We start from the raw sequence: 12,537 nt of genomic DNA, 5'->3' as shown, positions 1-12,537 counted from the left end.
TTTGAAACAGATGATTTTTGTATTCAGAAACCAAGTGATGTTTTGTACATTTATTCTCATTTGAAAGTGTTCAATGACTAAAACACTGACAAATCTTGAAAAGTAATTTTAGCAACCATGCTATCTGCTCCTTTAGCCATTATGACTAGTAATTTAGGACAGATTAATATATTACACTATAAATTTTTATCAATGAAATATATGAAATACTTGGTAACTTATCTAGTGTTTTAGAAAATTGTTACTACTATAAAATTCTTAGTAAAATTATTACATTTTATTTTTAAGTGAATTCTAGGTTATTTTAATTCATCAATTAGCTTTTTAAAGTGATAAAATTTGCAAAATATGTTACATAAAACATTAGGGAATATAATTAATGTAGTTATGGTTATATGTGAATATTTTTGCTTTGCAGATTTCTTAAAAACATGATTATCTTCTTTTGCCCATATTATTTTGGCCTTCCAGTCTTCTACTGTGACTCCCTAGAGTACGGTATTTGGAAGTTTTTGCAATACAAGGCTGTTTACCAGTCTTCTACAAGGAAGCTGCCTGTGTTTCATGGCCTGCCATTTAGTTGGGCTTGTTTTTGTGCAGTTTTATCCAGAAAGCCTTGGAGAGAGGGAGATGATGAGAGAGAAAACCTCATGGGTCAGCTTATTAATTGTTCATGATCATGGTTTATCCTACCAACAGGAAAAATCTTAAGTCTAGTAATTAGAAAACTCCCCACTATAAAATCTAAGAGAATGTCTATAATCCATGGCAATTTTATGTGAAAAGTTAAGGTTATTTTTTACTACTATTAACCAATCTATTTTTTAATATTATGTATTCCATTACTATCTCCACCACCATTAAGTGTCCCTCTTTTCTGCTAAGTAGAACTAGCTTGCTATTTTGTAAACAGAAGCAAAATTATAATCAGACCAATTTAAAATTGTTCTATGTTCTTGTGAAACATTTTGAGTGAATTTTTATTTCAGGAAATGGTATTTCACATTATTATGTTAGAAGCACTAGCATTTACCATCTCAGTTATTTTAATTACTGAGCTTGTAGCCATGAGCTTTCCACTGATGCAGTTCAGTGATCACTATAAGATGTTCTTCCACTATGTATTCACTTTTTCAATGTTGAGGGCAAATTACGCTTCTCTCCCTGTGGTCCTAGAAATAATGACCCAAACTGTTTTTCATAGACTTTCTTCTTAGACTAGTTCTCCTCTTTATGCTGGCATTCATCTGTGGCTAGAGATCCAGATTTTAACAGATCATTTCCTGTTGTTACTACAACAATATCAAAATACCGATCACTTACCAAGAAGCAAAGTATCCAGAAGACTGAAGCAGAGAGTTCAGCCAGCTATTTGTTTTTCAACTGCTGAAATTTATAAGAATCACATGTTAAATGGATGTGGAGACAAAATAAAATAGAAAGTAGCCTTGGCAAAAGGAGGATAACAAGCCATCAGCTACTAAGTTATAACACATTCAGGTGTTTACCAAAGACAGGGGAAAGGGATTTTACTGTTTATTAAAAAATAGTGCCTATCTTTTTAGAGTAGTATTCAGCAACTAATAGAATACGCAAATAACCTATTCAGGAATTTTCTCTTTTTTTTTGAAGTCATCTGGTCAGTTTAGAACAAAATTTATTTCTGTCTTGAAATTTTTAATTGTTAGATTGGTAACTGGGTGTAATTTTGACTCCCCTCCTTCTGTTTATACTCAGTAACCCTGAGTCCTGCAGCTATTTTCTCCATATTACCACTTTTAGTTTCACCCCTTTCACATCATTCTAGGTCAATTGAAGGAAGCTCCTAGCTGGACCACTGGCCTTTATTTTATGCTAAAATAAAGCTATCCAAATGATATTCCATCCCATGGCATTCTGTAATTATTGGTATCTGTACTAATTCCATATTACCTATATAAATTAACCTATGTAAGTAAATACAAAGTCCTCTGGCATCCCTTCAAGCCCATACACATTTCCTGACTTTTCAAAAACTGTTTTTCATTATTCTCAGCCTTTTGGCTGCAGCCAAGCAAATACAGTTGTCTACTTTAACCACGTAAGTCCCTCATTCTTTTACTTTTTAATGTGTAACATCTGATGGCCTGTAATCTTGTCACTTTTCTACCAATTTATGTCACTCAAAACTCACTCCCTGGGAACCTTTACTTACCTGACTTTAATCCTGTATATTTTTATTTATTTTTATTCTAAATCCCTTCAGCATTTGTGTAATCTGCCCGTACTATGCAGGTTGAGTATCCCTTATCCAAAAATCTAAAATCTGAAATGCTCCAATGAACATTACCTTTGAGCATCATGTTGGCGCTCAAAAAGTTTCAGATTTTGAAGCATTTTGGATTTCAGATTTTCCACTTTGGGATGTTCGACCTGCATTAATTTATGAATATTTTACTGTGTATATTGCTAACTCTTGAAGGCAAGGTATTAGTCTTATTTATCTTCTATATTTGTTTTATTACAATTCTCAGCATCTAGTAGGCATGCAGTAAATAATTATTTTTATTTGTTTATATTTTATTTATTTGTTTTGAGACAGATTCTCACTCTGTTGCCCAGGCTGGAGTGCAGTGGCACGATCTCAGCTCACTGCAGCCTCCACCTCCCAGGTTCAAGCAATTCTCTTGCCTCAGCCTCCCAAGTAGCAGGGACTACAGGTGTGTGCCACCACACCCGGCTAAGTTTTCATATTTTTAGTAGAGATGGGGTTTCACCATGTTAGCCAGGATGGTCTCGAACTCCTGACCTCGTGGTCTGCCTGCCTTGGCCTCCCAAAGTGCTGGGATTACAGGCATGAGCCACCATGTCTGACCCAATACTTATATTTAAATAAAACCTTTCACTAACAAATACTTTCTCATATCTCATTTTCACAAAATCACTGTTGGGATTGCATTTAGCTATGAATAACAGAAACTCCTACTGCATGGACTTAAGTAAGTTTCTATATTTCTCATATATTAAAAAGTCTGGAGGTCTGTGGTTACTTCATTGGTCCAGCAGTCTACTAGAGGCTTTCTGATAATTTTTAGATCATTATCTCATGGTCCAAAGATTGTTGATATAACTATCACATTGGAACTTGAGAGAGTAAGAAAGGAGAAGAGTGAGACTGGCCACATCATCCTCTTGATAGGAAGGAAAACGTTTCCGGAACCTGGAAATATTCAGCATACTTCTTATGTCTCATTGGTAAGAACTGGCTCACACAACCACCTCCATCTAGAAGGAAGCAAATGTGTCTTGAAAATCAGGGAACAGGATTGTTATTGTTGACTTAGGCAAATCACTGTTTTCTAGGACTAAACACATAGCCTACCTGAAAACAAACAAACAGTATTTTTTACGCAAGGAAGAAGGCAGCCTGGGTATTTGTCAGACAGTGAACAATGTCTGCCATGCATAGCCTCTCTAAGCCTTGGCATCTTCATTTGCAAACTGGAAATAGTAGCAATATACCTCAGAGGACTGAGTGAGATAACAACTGTAAGCACTGAGCACAGTGCCTGGCAAATAGTAAATATTCAGTAAAAAGTAGCTGCTGGTCGGGCGCAGTGGCTCACGCCTGTAATCCCAGCACTTTGGGAGGCCGAGGCAGGCAGATCACGAGGTCAGAGGTTCGAGACCAGCCTGGCAACATGGTGAAACCCCATCTCTACTAAAAATACACACACACACACACACACACACACACACACATATGCAAACACCCACACACAAATTAGCTGCATGTGGTGGCACACGCCTGTAATCCCAGCTACTTGGGAGGCTGAGGCAGGAGAATTGCTTGAACCTGGAAGACAGAGGTTGCAGTGAGCCGAGATCACGCCACTGTACTCCAGCATGGGTGACAGAGCAAGACTCCATCTCAAAACAAAAAACAAAAATGAAATAAAATAACTGCTATTCCATTTATGACAAACCCACAGCCAATATCATACTGGATAAGTAAAAGCTGAAAACATTCCCCTTGAAAACAGGCATAAACAAGGATGCCCTCTCTCACCAGTTCTATTCACCATAGTATTGGAAGTTTTGGCCAGGGCAATCAGGTGACAGAAAGAAATAAAAGATATTCAAATAGGAAGGGAGGAAGTCAAATTGTCTTTGTTTGCAGATAACATGATTCTGTGTCTAGAAAACCTCATTATCTCAGCCCAAAAGATTCTTAAGCTGATAAGCAACTTCAGCAAAGTCTCAGGATACAAAATAAATGTGCAAAAGTCACAAGCATTCCAATACACCAACAACAGGCAAGCAGAGAGCCAAATCATTAATTAACTTCCCATTCACAATTGCTACAAAGAGAATAAAATACCTAGGAGTACAGCTAACAAGGGAATTGAAGGACCCCTTCAAGGAGAACTACAAATCACTGCTCAAGGAAATCAGAGAGGACACAAACAGAAAAACATTCTATACTCATGGATAAGAAGAACCAATATTGTGAAAACGATCATACTGCCCAAAGTAATTTATAGATTCAATGCTATTGTCATTAAATTACCATTGACATTCTTCAAAGAATTAGAAGAAACTATTTAACAATTCATATAGAATCAAAAAAGAGCTCATATAGCCAAGACTATTCTAAGCAAAAAGAACAAAGCTGGAGACATCATACTACTGGACTTCAAACTATACTACAATGCTACTGTAACCAAAACAGCATGATACTGCTACAAAAACAGACACATAGACCAATGGAACCGAATATAGAACCCAGAAATCACACTGCACACCTACAGCCATCTGATCTTTGATAAACCTGGCCAAAACCAGCAATGGGGAAAGAGTTCCTATTTAATAAATGGTGCTAGGAAAACTGGCTTGCATATGCCAAAACTTGAAACTGGACTTTTTCCTTTCACCTTATACACAAATTAATTCAAGATGGATTAAAGCCTTAAATGTAAAACCCAAAACTATAAAAACCCTAGAAGAAAATCTAGGTAATACCATTCAGGATATAGGTATGGGCAAAGATTTCATGACAAAAATCCCAAAAGCAACCATGACAAAAGCAAAAATTGACAAATGGGATCTAATTAAACTAAAGAGCTTCTGCACAGCAAAAGAAACAATCATCAGAGTGAACAGACAACCTATAGAATGGGAGAAAAATTTTGCTATCTATCTATCTATCTATCTATCTATCTATCTATCTATCTATCTATCTATNTTTTGCTATCTATCTATCTATCTATCTATCTATCTATCTATCTATCTATCTATCTATGAAAGGTTTAATATCCAGAATCAACAAGGAACTTAAACAAATTTACAAGAAAAAACAACCCCATTAAAAAGTGGGCAAAAAACATGAACAGACACTTTTCAAAAGAAGACATACATGCAGCCAACAAACGTGAAAAAAATCTCAACATCACTGATCATTAGAGAAATGCAAATCAAAACCACAATGAGATACCATCTCATGCCAATCAGAATGGCTACTATTAAAAAGTCAAAAAGCAACAGATGCTGCCGAGGTTGTGGAGAAAAAGGAACACTTTTACACTGTTGGTGGGAGTATAAATTAGTTCAACCATGTGGAAGACAATGTTAGGAATAACACTCAAAATCCTAAAAAATTGAACACTCAAAGGATTCTTAGCAAAGCAATTTTACTTCTGTGCAGAGGGGTGCTACCTTGGCCAGTCACCATGAGAGCACATCTGAACAAAGGGCATGACAGCCTTAATTCTTGATGCAAGTCATGCCCCTATACCCTTTCCCCGTTGGCCAGGGTTGGGTCGTACAATCTAAACTAATCCCGGTTGGCTAAACATTTGAATTTTTTTAGATAAGGTGGGCGTGTAAAAGAAAGTGGAGAGGAAGGGGAAGGGGTGTCTGTAATGAGCTAGAAAGTCAGTCCTCTTTCCAAATAAGAAAAGGAATGGAATGTGAGCTGGTACTGATAACGCCTGGTACTGTGGCATGCCTGGGCATCTAACAAAGGCAAAAAGGAAAAAAGGAGAAAAAGGAAAAAGGGAGGGGGATACTATGAATTAAAGAATAAAAGATTGATCAGATTATTAGAAGAGAATCCTTATCATATCCCACAACAATGTGGCTATTTCTCAAAGACCTAGAGGCATAAATACCATTTGACTCAGCAATCTCATTACTGGTTATATATCCAAAGGAATATAAATAATTCTATTATAAAGATACATGCACGCATATGTTAATTGCAGCACTATTTACAATAGCAAAGACATTGAATCAATCTAGATGCCCATCAATAATAGACTGGATAAAGAAAAGAAGGTACATATACACCATGGAATATCATGCACTTATAAAAAGGAATGAGATCATGTCCTTTGCAGGGACATTGATGGAGTTGGAAGCCAGTATCCTCAGCAAACTAATGCAGGAACAGTAAACCAAACACCACATATTCTCACTTACAAGTGGGAGTTGATCAATGAGAACACGGACACATGGTTGGGGGAACAACACACACTGGGCACCTGTAGGGGGGGCAGGGGGAGAACATCAGGAAGAATAGCTAATGTACGCTTGGCTTACTACCTGTGTAATGGGATTATCTGTGCCATAAACCACTATGGCACACATTTACCTATGTAACAAACCTCTACATCCTGCACAGGTACCCTGGAACTGAAAATAATAGTTGAAGGAAAAAAAAGTTTATATTTTAATCTTCAAAGAAAAACCCCAAACCCTTTATTTCTTGAGTTTTCAATCCTACTTTTTAGTAAGATCAAGGAATACCTGATAAAACTTTCTAATGTTGCAGTCTGGAATAGATCATGAGCAACCCTGTAAATTATTTAAGACACATGCTCATTCCCAGAAATAGGCACTGAGCAACATGCTAAAAGGACACTCTAGCAATTCCTACTGTATCTAACTTTAGTTCTAAGCCACTCTGCTAGAGCCATTTTTTATTCTTTTTTTCTCTCTATTTTTTTTTTTTAAGAGATAGAGTCTCACTTTGTCACCTAGGCTAGAGTGCAGTGGGATGATCCTAGCTCACCACAGACTCAAACTACTGGGCTAAAGGGATCCTCCCAAGTGGCTGGGACTACAGGTGCAAACCACCATCACCACATAATTTTTAAATTTTTTTTAGAGATGGAGTCTCAGTATGTTGCCCAGGCTGGTCTTAAACTCCTGGGCTCAAGCGATTCTCCCACCTCGGCCTCCTAAGTAGTTGAGATTACAGGCATGAGCTACCATGCCCAGCTGCAATACAGTTTATAAATACTTACTTAAAAGGGGAATGATCAAAATTGTCCATTTTTAATTATTGAAAATAATTTAAAATTATTACTCATCCCTATCAAATAAACAAAATGTTTATAACCCTGTGATCAATTGCATTACATATAGTTCCAGGAGGAAAACATTGCAGCTTTTTTCAAACAATCAATGCATATTATTGAATTTCTTAAATCCTGTGTAGAACATACATAAGTAGAAGACATATTCCCTATTCAGAAAGAACTTAGAGTCTAGCTAATGAGATGACTAGGAACACAGAGACATTTACACATACTCAATGTAAGATGTTAGTGAGTGAAACAGATAATAAGTATTATTTTATTTTAATAAGGACAGATATTACCAGTGCCCAATGTAGTCAGTAAGCTTCTTATGGGAAAGATAGAAATTCATATATGTAGAAGTATACGAATAGATCCCCTTCCTAGGTTCTGTACAAGTTGAGAAATGAAACAAATAGTGAAGATGGAGGCAAAATATTACCTTCCTTCCTAATGCTGGTTGCACTGACTAGGCAGGAAACTTTTTAGAAGGAGGGTAGTGCTGAGCCATGTATTCTCTGTTATTCTTTCCATACTTTCATATCAGATAATTTTACTCCCCAGGGATGGGGTGAAGGGGTGAGAGAGGCTCAGGGCAAAGAAATTGAGATTCCTTCCAGTTGGGAATCATCAGGAGTGGGGAAGAAGTGTTCTTAAATTTACACTCTGCTTCCAGAACAATGTGCAGATTTAAGTATAGATAAATAACACGAGAGGGTATTTTAGGCATGGAAAACAAGTGTGGAGTGTGAAGGTTATATTCAGACTGCACTACAGCACGGTGTTAACACGAGTAATGGAATTAATGATATGGGTAGAAGAGAAGGGTAGAATGAGGTGAAATTTATCTTACCCTGTTATATACAGAGGAGCTGTCATTTTATAACCAGACCCTTACAAAATTTGTATATATTATATATGCTATACTAAAGCATTGGAGGAGAAAAGGGGCAGTAAGGGTGGCCTATCACCCGCCATCCATTATTATATGTTGTGAAAGAGACTCTGAAATAACAAATACATTTTTTGAGGCAATAATTTGTGTAAATCAAACTAGTTAGTTAATATTTGTCGTATATAAATTATCTGTGGTTAGAGCATGTCTCCATGCTCCATGCAGGAGCATATCTGCATATGTCTGCACAGACATACCTGTGGTTGAAGCATATCTCCATGCTCCATGCAGATATCCCAGGCGATCAGAAGTTTGCCTGGGATAAAAAGGTGAGTGGAAATTGATGCTCTTCTAAAGGACGTTCTCTGGAGGATGATACTTGTGAAATCATAGAAGTGTCCACCCAGTTTTGATCCATTGTTCCAGGTTTCCTTTCCCCATTCCAGAGATTTAGATAATAAATGATATTCTTAGAAAAATCCACTTGTAAGCAAGACCATCAGAAATTGTACACAGCTCCAAATAAGTCTCTCAAGTGGTCATCACAAAAATATTTGAGTTTTTGAAATATGGCATGAGTGTGTTGAAACAAAATCATTAGTAGGAACACAATTTGATTCCTTTGGGTCCAATTCATGCTCTCTCAAGTCAAATTACTTTTTTTTTTTGGATTCAAAATAAGAAAGTTTTCTTTTAAAACTGAAGAAGTCTTTGAAACAATATTATTTATACTATAATCCTTTTTCATGGTGTGTCTACTGAAGCATGAAATACACTAGTGATATGGAAGAATCAAGAATATAGTGTAAGCACAGTTTCCTGTTTTAAATAATACTAATCATTTTCCATATGCTCTTTGTATAGTTAGCAATTACAATAAGAGGAAATATTATTTTAATGGAAAGATTCTGTATATGAATAATTTTCTCTTTATTACTTGCAAACTAAAATGAAGTAACTTGGTAGTAGAGGAATTATGTGAGTCCCATCTACTGTAATCCTTGGACAATTTTGTCTATCTGTTTTCCTTTTAAGTGTGTGTGTGTGTGTGTGTGTGTGTGTATGTGCGTAGCATAATATATATACAGAGCACCAAACACCAGCTCAGTGAATTTAGTCATTGCACCTCCCAAAGACTAGAGCACATCAGTACCCTGGAAGCCCTCTTTGTGTCCCCTCTCAACCACTATTTCCTTTATCCTCTCCAAGATTAACCCATATCCTGAATTAAATGCTGTTGTTTAGTTTCACCAGTGTTTAACATAATATACATTATGTACATATGTACAAAATATGTTTTTTTGTGTTGGCTTTCTTTTACTCAGAATGATTTTTATAATATATATTCAAGTTACTTCCTGTAAATACAGTTTGTTCATTTACTATTGCATATGTTTACCCTTCTACTGTGGTTTGTAATTGGAGCTGTTATTACAAATAATGCTGATATAAAATTCTAGTACCTGTCTTTTGACTCATATTGCATGTGCATTTCTGTAAGATACACACATAGATAGATCGATAGATAGACAGATAGATAGATATGCTCATGTTTTCTGGATATTGCTAACTCATTTTCCAAAGTGGATGTACCCTTTCACATTTCAACAGCCGGGTATAAAAGTTACTGTTTCTCCACATTCTTGTCCATCTTTAGTATTGTTGTTCTTTTAAATTTTATCCATTTTTGTGAGTATAATATTAACTTTTTGTAGTTTTAATTTTCTTTTCCCTGATAACTAATGAAGTCAAGCCACTTTTCACGTTTGTTGGCAATTTAGATAGACTCTTTTGTGAAAGATCATTGTCTTTCACTCATATTTTACAAGTCTTTATTTTATTGATTTATAAAAGTGTTTCATATATATTGAATATAAACTCTTGTCAGTTTTAAGTGTTGTCAGTATCCTTTTCCACTCTTATGGGTTGAATATTCATTGTTTTAAAGATGAGATCTTAGGCCGGGCGCGGTGGCTCAAGCCTGTAATCCCAGCACTTTGGGAGGCCGAGACGGGTGGATCACGAGGTCAGGAGATCGAGACCATCCTGGCTAACACGGTGAAACCCCGTCTCCACTAAAAAATACAAAAACCTAGCCGGGCGAAGTGGCGGGCGCCTGTAGTCCCAGCTACTCGGGAGGCTGAGGCCGGAGAATGGCGTGAACCTGGGAGGCGGAGCTTGCAGTGAGCTGAGATCCGGCCACGGCACTCCAGCCTGGGCGACAGAGCAAGACTCCGTCTCAAAAAAAAAAAAAAATAAAAAAATAAAGATGAGATCTTTTAGTATTCTCACCACACACACACAGTATTTGAGGTGATGGATGTATTAAGTATCTTGATTGTGGTAATCATTTCACAACATATATATATATATATATATATATATATATCAAAATATCACATTGTTTACCTTGAATATATACAATTTTTATTTTGTCATTATATCTCAATAAAGTGAAAAAGAAAGATCTTTAGCTGAATAGAAATTCTTACTTTTAATGTAAACCAATTTATTGGTCTTTTTGTAATGTCTTGTGTTTTTTGTGTGTGTGTGTGCTAAAAATTGTTTTCAACCTGAACATCATGAAGATATTCTCCTATATTATATTCTGGAAGGTTTGTTGAACAGGTTATATTTGCAATTCACCTTAGATGATATGGGTTACATTTCATGTTTTTCCCCATCTATGGATAGTCAATTGACCCAGTACCATTTGCTGAAGACCTATCTCCCATTGTTCTGTAATGCCTTATTTATTTGAAATCAGGTATCCATGTATGTGTGATATGTATTCGAGCTTCCTACTCAGTTCGATTTGTTTGAACCTCTTTGTCAATTTGTTTGAACTGAGTAGGAAGCTCCAATCATCAAGACTACACTATCTTAATTAGTGTTGAATCGTAATACATTCTAACGACTGGTAGATCAAGTTCTCTCAGCTTGTTCTTTCTTAATAGTGTCTCAGCTATTCTTGGCCTTTAAATCAGCATATCATGTTGCGCACACATGTACACACACAACCTGACAGAATTTTTGGGGCGATTGTTTGACTCTATACTATAGATCAATCTGAGGAAAACTGATACTTTTACAATATTGAGTCTTTTAATTCATAGAATATGTATTTGAATCTTTAATCTTTCAATAATTCAATTATTATTCAATTATTGTTTTCGGGGGAGATATTTCATATATCTTTTGTGGATTTATTCCTAGGAATTTGATATTTTGATGCTGTTATAAATAATGCTTTTACAAATTTGTTTTGGTAAGTGGAAATAAAATTTACTTTGTGTCTTGACTTTTTTTTTTTTTTGAGATGGAGTTTCGGTCTGTCCCCCAGGCTGGAGTGCGGTGGCGCGATCTCGGCTCACTGCAAGTTCCGCCTCCCGGGTTTACGCCATTCTCCTGCCTCAGCCTCCCAAGTAGCTGGGACTATAGGTGCTCACCACCACGCCCGGCTAATTTTTGTATTTTTAGTAGAGACCGGGTTTCACCGTGTTAGCCAAGATGGTCTCGATCTCCTGAGCTCGTGATCCACCCGCCTCGGCTGTGTCTTGACTTTGTATTGGCAATCTTTAACTTATTGTTTAATTAGAATAATTTAATTTTTTACATTTGTAAATAAAGGCTATGTTGTTCCTTCTTTTTCTTTTCTTGTGTCTTTTATTTATTTTATTTTCTTATCGTACTAGCTAGGTCCTGCAGTAAGGTATTAAATAGAAATCTGAGATGTCATATTAGGCAGCCATTCTTGTTTCTGATCACAATGGGAAAATTTTCAAGATTTCATGATTTTGTATGATGTTTGCTTAGGTATTTTGGAGATATCCTTAATCAAATTAATGCATTTCCTAGTTTACCAAATGTCTGTTTGTTAATCATGAACGAATATCGAGTATACAAAACTTTCCTTGCATCTATTGAAATTACCATGTTTCTCTTTATTATTATGTTGAATTATATTGGTTGATTTTTGAATGTTAAATCAACTTTCGATCCTGGAATAAATCCAGCTTTGTTATGGGCAGTATCCTTTTATAGGAATCACTTAATTTTGTTTGCTAATAATTTGCTGAGGAATTTTTTATCTATGTGTATCATAGGATTTTTGCATTATGAGTGAGATTGACCTGTGACATTCCTATTTTTTGTATTTTTCTTATCACATTTTTGTATTGAGATCAGTTTGGCCTCAAAAAATAAAAAAAATTTAAAATATTTTTCTGTTTTCTGGAAAAATTTGTGTGAGATTAGAATGATTTCTTAAATTATTTGTAAAATTCCCTGATGAAGACATAG

The sequence above is a fragment of the Theropithecus gelada genome, chromosome 5 (genome assembly GCF_003255815.1).
Source record: "Theropithecus gelada isolate Dixy chromosome 5, Tgel_1.0, whole genome shotgun sequence".
In the NCBI taxonomy this organism is placed as follows: Eukaryota; Metazoa; Chordata; class Mammalia; order Primates; family Cercopithecidae; genus Theropithecus; species Theropithecus gelada.
The sequence above is the reverse complement of the archived record's forward strand: the minus strand, read 5'-3'. Positions refer to the sequence as shown.